The 12,719-nt window shown below is 37.9% G+C and overlaps 1 protein-coding gene across 5 annotated transcripts in view; it reads left to right on the top strand.

The window, feature by feature from the left end:
• RALYL (RALY RNA binding protein like) overlaps positions 1 to 12,719 on the top strand; it is a 401,768-nt gene that overhangs the window by 116,252 nt on the left and 272,797 nt on the right. The window lies entirely within an intron of this gene.

The raw sequence follows: 12,719 nt of genomic DNA, 5'->3' as shown, positions 1-12,719 counted from the left end.
CAAAAAATGAGGTGACTTGCCTTATGAAAACATTTGATCTGGAAACTTAATTTAGATGTCCCAAGCCTGAGATGTCTTACACAGAAACCTGTCCTCTTCCTCCAGATTAAAGGAGACTTCTGTGTGTACTTCAGCTTCAAATTGAAACATTAACCAGTGAGTAGCCTTCATACATTAGTACTCTAAATATATTCAAAAGTGTTAACTACTTTGCTATACTATACTTGAAGCAAATTCAGGCAGTATGTACTTCAAAACTGAAAAATTATTCTCCAATATGCCTTTGTAGTAAGTAGTACTATATATATATACATTTTTATTAGTGTTGTCTATGACAGTACCTGTTTCTAAGAGATTGTCATCACAGGCATGCTACTCTGCAAAACTAAGAGTTATGCTCTTATTATTGACACAGAAACATGCTTTTATTCAGCAGACCAATTTATGAAGGAATTCTATTTTTCACTATGTAAAAAGGGGGGGGGGGGGGGGGGAGAAGAAGAAGAAAAAAATACTTGCAGCATAGACCATCTGAGGTATGTGGTCCTACACAAGAAAACTTGAATGTCTTATTCCCATTGGTTTAAAGTAATCAGGTTGTCCATGTACTGATGTTGTTAATGAGTAACACAGAAGAATGTATTCATTGTTTAGCAGCAGCGCAGAACATCTTTAACTGAAGATGCCAATTTCCCTAAATTTCTGCAAGTTAGTGCTATTGCTCAATTTTTAAACTACAGCCTCTCTCTACTCTTCACATTTTTATGGATAAGTGGTTAAAATTAACTAAATTCAGAACAAGTCAGCAGCTGGCTTAGAAGGCAGATGTTATTTGATGACAACGCTAGCTCATCACCGATATCGCAGACAAATCAACCATGCATTTTAGTAGTATCTATTTTATAAAGAGGTTTTACTGAAACAGGAAGATACAAAACTTTGATTCCCACAGTGAAATAACCAGCTATGATACATAATAAATAATTTTTTGCTTGGTCTTTAAGAGCTGAAAAATTCTTGTTAGGTAAATGCCATCATAACACTAGCCCTACATTTCTGTGCATTTTCTTGACTTTCATATTTTATTCTAATTGAATTGCAGTTTATTATAGCTATTTTAGGGATCAATACTCCTTCATGGGGGCAAGATGAATAAGAATCAATCTGAACACTTCAGATCCTTTGTCAGGAATTGCTTCAAATTGCAGCCCTTTCTTTGCAGTAATCTGTGCCATTCTGTTAGCACCATCAGTCACTGACAACAAGACACCTGAACTGTGTTTCTTTTCCTGTTCATTGGGATCTTTCATTGTTACAGAGACAGATATTCTTTCTTATAAGGTTAGAAAAGATCCACAGTGGCTTTTATACCATTATATTTTAAACTCTAGACTTCATTAAACCACTCTTCAGCTCCTTCACTTCCAGCCTTCTTGCTGCTTATGAATTATTCAGGGTAGATTTCACTTGAGGTAAATAGTTTGATTTGAAGGTTTTTGTATCTGGATTTAGATGCAACGGGAAGTGTTAAACGCTCAGAATTTTAAGTGAGGAGAATTGCAGAGGCTCAGCTATTAAGATGGAAGACATTTGCAGTTAGTGCTTTGGGGCTGCCATTGAGATCTCAGCACGGTGCTATTTGTCATTCTGAAGTAGGTAGGCATTATGATGCCTGGAGTATAAATCAGCCTTTACATGGTGTCGAGTCCTGAAGCACTTTGAACACTCTAATCCACTTCTGAGTTAACAGAACATTTTTGGTTTTACAAGCTTTAAAGTTTCCCTTTTTATTTAACCCTGTCATCCTGTTATTAATCATCATTATTTTCTAGAATTTTATATACCTCCCCAAAATACAGTTCTTAATGTTTTGCTTCAAAGTTTTGGTGAAGTCACTGAGATGAGCTTTAGCCTCAATCATCCAGTAGAGATGCAGTTTCAGCAAAATTAATTATATTAATTCTCCTCACGTAAAGAAGAATACTGGCTTTTCCTACTAGCAGTCTGGGCAGGCCAGCATTATTTGGCTGCTGTACCAGAGGGTGCTCTCTGTGCTTTGTCTTCACCCAGTTCTGTGTAGCATCGTGTTGGTGTTACCTCCTGGACAAAGCTGAAATGAAGGAGTAGCAGTTTTCATGTGCCTGTTTTTACCATATGTCTGCAGCCCAGTAGTCAATATTAGCTCAGCACACCAAAGCAAACCTTTTAAATGCTTGTTATCTTCTTTCATCTGGGCAGCTAGCCCACATACAAAGGGTCCGTTCAGAAACTATACATACTGTAGGATGTCAGTTCACTGAATGTCGGTTTCTGTTCTTGCAGTGGCTGATTAAGTGTTTTAACCATCAGAAAGCATTTTGTGTATTGCGTATTGCTATATATATATATATAATTATATACACTTTAGTCAGATGGCACAATTGTGCAGTCAGTTGAATGTACAATGTTTTTACAGGTGGAGTTGTTAGCATTAATGAAGTCTGTTAAAATCACTTTATTCTCCTGCCAGGCAGCACAGCCTGCATCACTGGCTGCATGCCTTCAATTGCTAATATGCAGTGACGGAGTCAGTGCTGTGACACAGTTAGTTACTCCCCCTGAACTGACAGCCACAGCTGAATATGTTAGTACCAACCTGCTTCTGTGCTGTGCACTAAAGCCCACGCTGGCCAGTGGTGTTTGGAACTCCCTGCCACCACCAGTCAGCTCGGGTGGAGGGAGAAGAGCTAGATTCTCTCACTTCAAGGTATTGCCACTCACTTCTGAGCAATGCGGGTTACACTTTCAATTCTTTTGCCTGTGGAATGGAGACAGGAGGTCACTGAGGACAGTGTTGTCGGATTTATTTATTTATTTGCTTATTTATTTAATGCTGCTTCTTAGCTTTCATACAGTGGATCAGAAATGTTCCAGATATAATTAATCTAAATTATAGTAGCCTAAAGTTAAGTCATTGCTATCTCTGCTGAAAAGCTTCTTTTTTTACACAGCCACTTAAAGTTGTTGTTTTCATTGAAGTGCTCATGCTCAGTAAAGAAATTTAATAGTTCAGTGGCAGAGTGATTGCTTTTGTTAGTGGTAGTACATTGAAGTTATATGATCTCTCATAAATCTGGACTTTGATAAGGTCCTGGAGTGACAGGATTAATGACATTCCACTGTAAATTATTCAAATCCCTGCTTGTGCACTGACTAGCTCTTTGGAGAAACAGGCAAGTGATACTGAGTCTTTTACTGCTTTAGAGAATACCTATTATTTAATTCTGACCGAAGACAGAAATTTGCCCATCTGTATTGTGGATCAGGTGAATCTGCCTAACAGTAGGCAGACTTTATTTTTTTATTTTTCTGCACATGGTTTTACTTCCAGAAGTATTCCACTTTATACAAAGGCTGCTTTTCCTATTCCTTCATCCTTTTCATTTCAGTTTTTGGGCCCCATATAGCATGCCAAGAGCAAAGTACATAGACTAGCCTGGTGACATTAACTTCATCTGGTCCATCAGGCTTTCCTGGCTGCTTATGTTTCCCTTGTGCCACGTCAGCCTCATCAAATCCTATTTTTCCTCTTGGCTTCTTTCTATCAGCCTGCGTTCTTTTGAGCATTGTCTCTTCAGCCATATCTCATCCCATGCAGTGCTTTCAGTTCCCATTACCAGCATTACCTCCCCTGTGAGGATTATAAACCCTGCCCCTGGTGCAGCAAAACTATGTGGATTTCATGGCCGGGACAACCTTGATCTATGGAAAATTAAAATGAGCATGTCCTTCTCACATTTTAAGATCTCTTCCAGAAATTCATGGGCTTGAATGTCAGAGGGACTATTAGTATTTTTGTTACAGCCCTATATAACGGCTCATCCCTCTACCCAGCTGAGTAAGCTGTGATTAAAAGGTATCCTAAAACAATTTACAGGAAACAATACATCTAGCAATGGAGAGTTTTCCTCATTCTTTAATCTTCATTGATTAAATGTTTATCAGGTGTTCAGCTGGGAGTCTAACTGCTACTCATTTCTTTCATAGCTGTTTCTGGGACATAAGAAAAATAGTCTTTTCTATTTTCAAGTAACACTCTTCTGTGTACTACTGTTACCATATTCATGTCACTTGAAAATTTTTGTCATGCCAAAAGCAAATCCTTATGCATGACATGTTAACTCTCATGTCTTACAGATTTTCCATTTTTTATGTAATTGTAAAAATTGAATGCAGCACAGACCGTTGTCTCAACGCTGTACAGAGAGTCATCCTGCCTGAAAATATCTGTTCTCTGTATTGAGGAATTGCTAGCCGTTGTTGCAGTAGCTTTCTGCTGAGGTTTAATGTTTAACAGAGGAAAGCTCAAGTAAAGCCAATTGGAAATATTGTCAGAAGGCAAACCTCCTGCGGTGGAGTGCAGGGCCAAGCAAAGGCAGCTGACAGACTCATCTCACCTATCATCATTGGGCACCTCTGCACCATACTTCAGTAAACATTATGGACTGATCCCATGCTAAGTTGTATTTTGGTGTACAGCACATGTGCTGCCCAGGCTGCTTCTCAGCAGTTTGCAAAGCACTACTTTCTGCAGTCCATAGTAGAGTGACACTAATCAAGAGGTTCACAAACCTTATCTCCCCCCTTCCCATAGCTATTAGATTGTTACCAATTAAAAGAACTCAATTTTATTCTTGATGGTCCACTCTTACTGGATCAAAAATTTTCATTTTGCATTATAAAACAATCTTTACAATTAACCATTTATGTATCTAGAAGTTGCTCGTAGATGCTACACCAGTGCCTTTGTGTACTGCAGCCCACAAGAATATTGCTGTTTGCTGAGCTCATACTTCTCAAATTACATTAGCCTATTTTAACAGCACAAAAACAGATTTCAGAGACTTTGCTTAAAAAATTTTACAGCAGTTTGCCTTTGAAACTGCTACACAATTTAATGGCTTTTCTTTCTGATTTACTGGCAAGAAAAAAGTCGACTGCCCTTTCTGGGGAAAACTTAAAGGCTGAACAGAAAATTATTTTGCTGACACATCAAATGCTTTTTGCAACGGAACTGATTTCTTTCAGTAATAAAAGTTGATTGGTATAATGAAAGAATGTTTTGTGTAAGCATCACATGACTACAGGCCCCCAGCCTTCACTGAGACACTCAGGCCACACTCATTTGAATCAACAGGCTTATCCACACGGTACATACTGCAGAATAGAAAGCTCAGAACAGAAAATGTCAGTTTCCAATTATTTATCTTTTAATTTTTTAATATATCCAAATTAGGTAGCATACTGTTCCCTTCAATCCTTTCTGAACTGTATGTAGTCTGGAGAAAAGGAGGTGGAGGGGGGACCTTATTGCTCTCTACAACTACTTGAAAAGAGGTTGTGTGTGTGGGGGTAGGTCCCTTCTCCCAGATAACTAGTAACAAGACAGGAGAAAATGGCCTCAAGTTACATCAGGGGAGGTTTGGGAGGATATTATGAAAAAAATCTTCACTGAAAGGGTGGTCAATCATTGGGACAGGCTGCCCAGGGAGATGGTGGAATCACTATTCCTGAAGGTGTTTAACAAACCCATCGATGTGGTGTTTAGGGACATGGTTTAGTGGTGAACTTGATAGTCTGGGATTAATGGTTGGACTTTATGATCTCAGAGGTCTTTTCCAAGCTAAATGATTCTATGATTCTATGTGTATATATTTATGTATCGAGATGAATATATTCACATATAAACACACATATATGTATGTACATACGTATTTGTATGCTTTCAATTTCTTTTCAGCAGACTAGTTTCTGCTTGACTGGGGACCTGTGGCTGCTATCTCATTGGTGACTTAGGGTTGTCCGGAAGATATCCTTGTCCAAACAAATCTCCTTTCTCCTCTCCTTTCCCCAAATGGGTGATGAAGAACTATAGGGAAGAAGGTCTGAGGGCTGCTAGCATGTTAGCAGCTAGTAGTTTTTAAGAAAGCTTTCTGACAAGCAAAAATAGAGGCACTGGTACACTTCTCAGTGTATGGCAGGAGAGGAGGGAGCCATTACAAAAACTATTGCTGTTTTGTCACTGAAACTCAATAAATCACTGATGTTTTATATTGCCAGCTGTGTCCCAGCTAATATGAGCTTAAGCTAAAGGCAGATGCCTTGATAACTGCCTGTTCAGTAATGGTTTCTACTCATGCAGTTTAAGATTGCTATTCATTTGTTTATTTAGACACTCCTCTTTTTTATACAGTTGTCTGTCTTCTGTTACTGAAGCATTTAAATCTAAGAACTTGTACTCCCATATGCCATAATTGAGTTTAAATGTTAATTTTTTCAATTTCCTGAAATGTATGGTTAACAGGAGTTTCATATCTTGGGCAATAATGATATTTTTTTGCACTGGAACACATTACTCTCTTTGCTTAGTTGCTAACACCCTTTTCATTTTCTCTATCAATCTGATTAAATTCCTTTGAAATGCCCATGTCTCTGTAGCAAGTTCCCATTGCCTGATGCTGTGACCACAGAGGCACCTGATACTTCTCTTACTCATTACTCTCTCAGTTGTTTTTATCTTAGATCATTAGATCCCCCCCCCCTTTTTTTCATAGATTATTATTAAAAATCATTTCTACTCAGTTTATCAGCTTAGAAACAGAAATGGAAGGATCTCTGGGCTAACCAAGTTCAGTCTCTTGCTGCTGTTACAAGAACCAGCTCATACAATACTCAGCTAGCCAACGAAGATGCTAAAAACAGTATCTCTTTTGCTCAAGGAGCTTTGATTTATTCAGGATTCCAGTCATGCAAAATGGCTACACTTCCCTTGTCCATGTACACTGTCTTTTGCGGTCACTCCTGATTGCACCTAGTTTCTGGCTCCACAGAAGAAGGGAAAAATGTCTACATGAGCTTAAGAAGGTTTCTTGATGCTGGACTCAGTCCCATGAATTTATGACAAAAGGCATAGGTTTTACGCGGAACAACCTGCCTTTAAAACACTTACTCCCTCTGCCTGTTGTGATGGGCCAGATGTGCCGCTGTCGCTATTTCACGTGTTCTAGGGACAGAGTGATTCCAACAGTCTCTGTAGGTGCACAGTGGATTTGTTTGGTTTTCATGCTGGTCACACACAGTAGAAGGCTCCTTTAAACAGGGCTGGCAGAAGTCCACGCTGTCCCTCACTGTGGGAGCAATTAACTCTATTATATAGATAACCAAGCTCATAGAAATGAGGTATGGGTACCATTACATGCCCCTGCAACATTTGTTTAATTGCTAAAGTACTTGTTTATGCACTGCTTTGCTGGAAGAAAATGTATTAAACTATAAAACAATGATCTGTCAGGTGTAAAGCCTGCAACCTTGGGGGGATCATTACCGGCCTCAGATCAGAAGAATTTAAGAAACTTTGTCATATATCAAATGTCTGAGACCTAAGCTTCATCTTGCAGTTAGCTATAAGGCAATTTTATGGACTGTCAGTGTGAAGAGAGTATTTACATATTTTTATCAGCCAGTAATTGGGGTTTTTATCATTTGTGTTTTCTATCTTTTTGAATTACACTATATCATGTTGTTCATAAGCAACTGCAGCATTGTCACGTTAACAGGCATAGCTATGTTACCTCAAAGCATCTGATTTACTTCCTTGTAGTTGTTTGGTAGAAAAATTAAATTAATGAATTGTGTTCAAGCCAGTGGCAGCTTTGATGCTTTTTAGATGGCAGAGATATCAACAGAAAATTTTATGGTAGGTGTGAGTATGCAAATATATATAATGCAATCAAGGTTTAACAGATCAATATCATAAGAAAAGAAATAGCATATGTTATTCATTATCAAGCTAAAACTAACTGCAGAAGAATAATCAAGTCTTGTAGGCAGAGATGAAAATTGATCAGTACCTTATAGCTTTCTCCTATATGTTTCCTTCTGAGCTAGCCTTGTTTGCCACATACCTGTTTTTGCACGCTTGGATGTAGCCAGTCAAATATGAAACTGGTTGCATGTTGTGACAATTGCATTTCACAGTTATTTCCGGAGACAAGTAGGAGAAAGTTGTGAGGTCCTTTCAAGGCAATGACTGTTCTTCATTCCACAAAACAAATTTTAGCAGGGTTTATGAAATTTGGGGAGTGGGGGCATGGGGGGTTGAAGCCACTGTACCCTAGATAAGAGCCATCTCTGTTTGAAGCCTTATTAAATTAAAATATATTAATTTTTGCCAACATATACCAAAATTTTGTGTGTGAAAAATGTAATGGCCTGTGTATGTATTCATAGTGAGATGCACTGGTCTGCCTTACATTTATTGGGTTAGCCATGCAATTTTAATTGGTGCAAGGCAAACTCAACAAATTTACTGCTTTATGATTTCTGAGAAACTTTTGTGGAGGATAAGCTGCTGTACTCAAGAGATCTGGCCCCCAATATGTGGCAACTGCATCTGCTTTAGCCTAAGTTGTTGTTTAAGGCTGAAAGTTCTTTATTAGTAGTCTGTTATGTCTACCAGGCATTACCTTTGTTACTGTATATTTAGATGCCAAAAATGAAAAAAAAGTGGGAAAAGTAGCATACTTTCTGTCCCTATGGGCTTATTAGAGTAAGTAAGACTCCATGAGTTCAAGCTTCTGGAAAATGAAACATGATCTTAAGTCTAAAAAAATTTTCTAAATTATGATTTTATATTCAAGGCTATTTTATTATGTGATTTTTTAAATTCTGATTGTTCTTGGGAAAGTCGATGCAGAAGTTACTTCTGCTGGGCATCTACACCTTCCAATAGCTACCAAAGGTATTAAGTTTCTCCAGTCCTCTGAAGGTATTAGACCTGAAATTTGTCGCTTCTTCAGGGTTCTATATAAAATACCATTTTCAAGCTAACTAAAGACAGCTATTGATGCTACCTATCTTTGGAATGGAAGAAGGTGGTATGGTCCCTTATAGAGGAGGGAAAAAGATGAGAGTATCTGTTTTAAATTATGGTGTGTTCCCCTTTAGAATCTGTTGTTTTATATCTCATCTGAAGATTCTTGGCTTGTTGTTGAAACTCCAGCACACTTCTGAAACATCCAAATAATTTTCCATGTTTGTCTGTCACTCAAGTATTGATTCTGGCTGCCTCTGACACTTTGAAATCCAATGAGCTCACAGCCCAAGGTCTTGCAGCTGCTGGCTATTTCTTCCAATATCTCATAATTTTCCAGCTTGTTTTTAAAACTACCTATATCTATTTCTCATTTTAGGTTAGATGACCTTGGACCATTCAAACTGTAAAGCTGTTGTTAAAATGAATAGTCCTTTGACTTGCACATTGACTTTCTCAGAACTTTCAGCATTGATGATACACCACCTTGCTCATTGTGACTAACTTTCTTTGACTGTATATTTCAATTGCACAGATATGAGCTTTAAAAAGTCATCACAGACTTTCTTCAATCAATTAAAAAAAAATCTACATACACAACCCTGGTTAAGAATTTTTTTACCATTTTCTCCTTCATTCACTCACAGTACTTTTTTTCAGAGAAGGTAAAATTGTCCAGAATTAGCAATAGTCAGTATTGATATAAACTGTCATTTCTGGGCTGATAAATGATCCCTATTTGAAAGGAAACATACCTTTCCAGTTAGGTATCTTGGAACAACTCATTCAAACACCTTTGTGAGGTAGAATGATAACTGAGGAATACTATCACACGTACCTGGGGCTTTTCTGGTTCTATAAGCCTCTTGCTATGCTTTTATAACCACACATGTTGAGTTGTTTCTGTTAGCAGAAATATCTGCTACCTGGGAGCTGCTGGATTTCATGGCTTCTGAGAGCTCTCTGACACAGAGCTTTGAGATGCTCTCTCTGCTATAACAGCTTCTGGCTGAAGTGCTGCAGCTATGGGGCAAACCTCTGGACCTGCAGATATGGTTTTGGAGCAGAACAAGTGCTTCTCAGTGAGGCCATACTTGATCTGTATATCAGGGACTTCCTTACACAGAAACAGACCTTTCTGGATCTGTGTGAATGAACTTTTCCTGTGTCACAATATGAGCTTCCAGGAACAGGCTGCTTTGTACACAAAACTACTTCCTCCAGACTGCTCATCGTTGCAGTGGAGAAAGTAAATTTTTTGGCTCACCTAGAGAAGCTGGGATGTCATTTTTAGGTGGAATAGGCAGAGAAAATGAGCAAATACACCTGAATAATAGATGTTTGAGTTCTTCTAGGAAAGCTCTTCTAGGAAAACTCATACACTATCCCTCCATAGCTTGTTCTGTGGTAGTTGGTTATGACATGAGTGCTGGTCCCTAAATTCTGCATGCTTTGGTGGCCACAAAAGATAGATGAAATGAGATATCATATTTAGACATTTGTACGAGACATTGTTAGTTAATGACTTTTTAACCAATGAGATATTAGTGGCCATTGTTTTGGATGACCTCTCCCAGGCTGACCTGCCATGATCAATCAAGCCATAACCTGAACAAATAACAATTAGGAAAACAGAACTTAATTACTCACTTATTAGTCACAGATTTTTAGGTGGGGTGAGCTGTTAGGAGGCCAAACACAATAAAGAATTGCTCTTACCGTTGTTTGGATGTCAGTAGCACAAATGTCACAGTGTAAGTGCGTGCAAGACTGTGCAGGACAGTGTGTGACTGGAGTGTTTTTCTCAGGGAGGGGATCCTCAGCATCATTGCCTTTCAGAATCGGTTTCCACAGTGACAAAGCAGTCTTTCAGAACAGGCGTAGGGAAGTTAGCCCAGGGCATGGCCCTTTTTCTATACCGCCAAAAACCAATGCAATACTTGCTTAAATATCCTTGTGAAGGGCATCATCTATGCTTTGATATGTTTACCTTTCAAACTGAGTCAGGAAGTAAATCATAACTGATATTGTGTTTGTGTTATGTATTGATTGGTAACCTCTATTGATTTCTGTATCTGTCCTTGTGGCAATTCGTGTTTGCACATTTTTAGATCATGAGATTCTGTTCAACTAGAAATGATTGTTTTTTCTGATGTTTTGGTTTTTTTCCTGGAGACTTTAGTAGCTTAACAACCAAGATATCTTCTATTATGTCAATGGGTATTTCAAGAACAACAGATATTTTAGGAAGCTCATATCTCTATAATCAGTTTTCAAAGTATTTGCTTAGAAGTATAATGCAGTGCAAAACCAATAACCATCATTATCAGCATAACACACAACATATTGAGGAAGAAAGTCCATCCATATAGGCTGATGAACTAGCAGCTATTACTGCAATTCTGCTGTAGTAGTCTTATACATGTTGTGTAGTTTACAAAGAGGTTAATGCAGTAATTTGTTCCTCCAAATGAATAGAAACCAGTGGAAGTTTGACTTAGGGATTTACTTTCCCAGTGTGCTAAGAAAGCTATTCTAAATACCTGTGGTCACTGCTGCATTTTCACCTCTTGAAACTAGTTCAAAAAATTCCCACCTCTTCCATGAAAAATGCTGCGAAACTCACAAATGTCCTTATTGACCTCACTTAGGTCTTTGACCTGACCTTGCTGAATTCATGTTCGTTAATGAAAGAAAATAAAAAAAACTTGAAAATGTTAAGGTCTGTTTAACTAGACCAGCCTAATAAGGTTGTGTGTAGATTATGGAAGATTGAAACCCACGACCAGTAAGATGTTAAAATTGCTGGCAGGCCAGTATTTGCCTGTGGCAAATTTTCACATAAAAACCTTACACATTTTTTATTGTTATAACCTGTACTAACAGAAAGTGGAAAGATATAGTTTCTCATAGCTTAAAGGAAAGCTTGTGCATGGTCACAGACCCTTCATGGAAAAGAAAATTAGCAAACTATTCATATATAGCATAAGAAAAATCAGTTATCCCATGCCAAGTAAATTATTAATTTCCTGATAATTTACTGCTTTTTATTTAAAAACTAGCATCTTCCTGCTCATCAAACATAATTGACAAAATCTGTTACTGAAAAATCATTCTACAGGATTGTTTGCTTCTTCAGTGGTTCAAGTCCTCTTGCACAAAGGAAAAAACCCCACAACAAAACCAAAAAAAACCCTCAAAAGTCAGATGTCTGACTGTGCTGAGAGAGGAGAGCATAAATTTCAGCATAAATCTGTCCTGCATGCCTCCTGTGTAATGTCTGGACCATAGATGTAAGGAATAAATTACTTTTTCCAGACTCTTTGCACTTCTATCTACTGCTTTCAAATCAAACAAGAAAGTACGGTGGAACAAAAGTCTGATCCTAAAATACTTTCATAAAGTTCTATAGTATTATCCTGGCCACAAGATTAATTGCATAAATATATGTCTTGTATATTTGTTCAGACTCTAGGACTACAGAAAACATGACTGCTCTCAGCTTTCCCATACAGTACAAAGAAAAAAACCAGTATAACAAAATGGTATTAACAAATGACTTTTCAGAGTGAATGTAACTAAGCCCTCAGGCATTTTTGTCTATTTTCTCTTTCTAAGATCAGCCAGTTCTAGAACAGAAGGAGAGGAATTAATATCAAAACCAGTTCTTATGGTTTTATCTTCATTTTATTGATCCTAAATAAGCTCAGTATATTTGGAGGATGAATTCTATTAAGCAGAAAAAGTTAAGGGATTTAGAAAGGCAGTCGTGGAAAAATCTCACCTCTTGACTAATAATTCATAGTCAGCATGGAGGTTACTGAAACTGTCATGAGACACATGAATACTCACTCCTTGGCCAGAAGGA

This window comes from Falco peregrinus, chromosome 3 (genome assembly GCF_023634155.1).
Source record: "Falco peregrinus isolate bFalPer1 chromosome 3, bFalPer1.pri, whole genome shotgun sequence".
Taxonomy (NCBI): domain Eukaryota; kingdom Metazoa; phylum Chordata; class Aves; order Falconiformes; family Falconidae; genus Falco; species Falco peregrinus.
The sequence above is the reverse complement of the archived record's forward strand: the minus strand, read 5'-3'. Positions and strand labels throughout refer to the sequence as shown.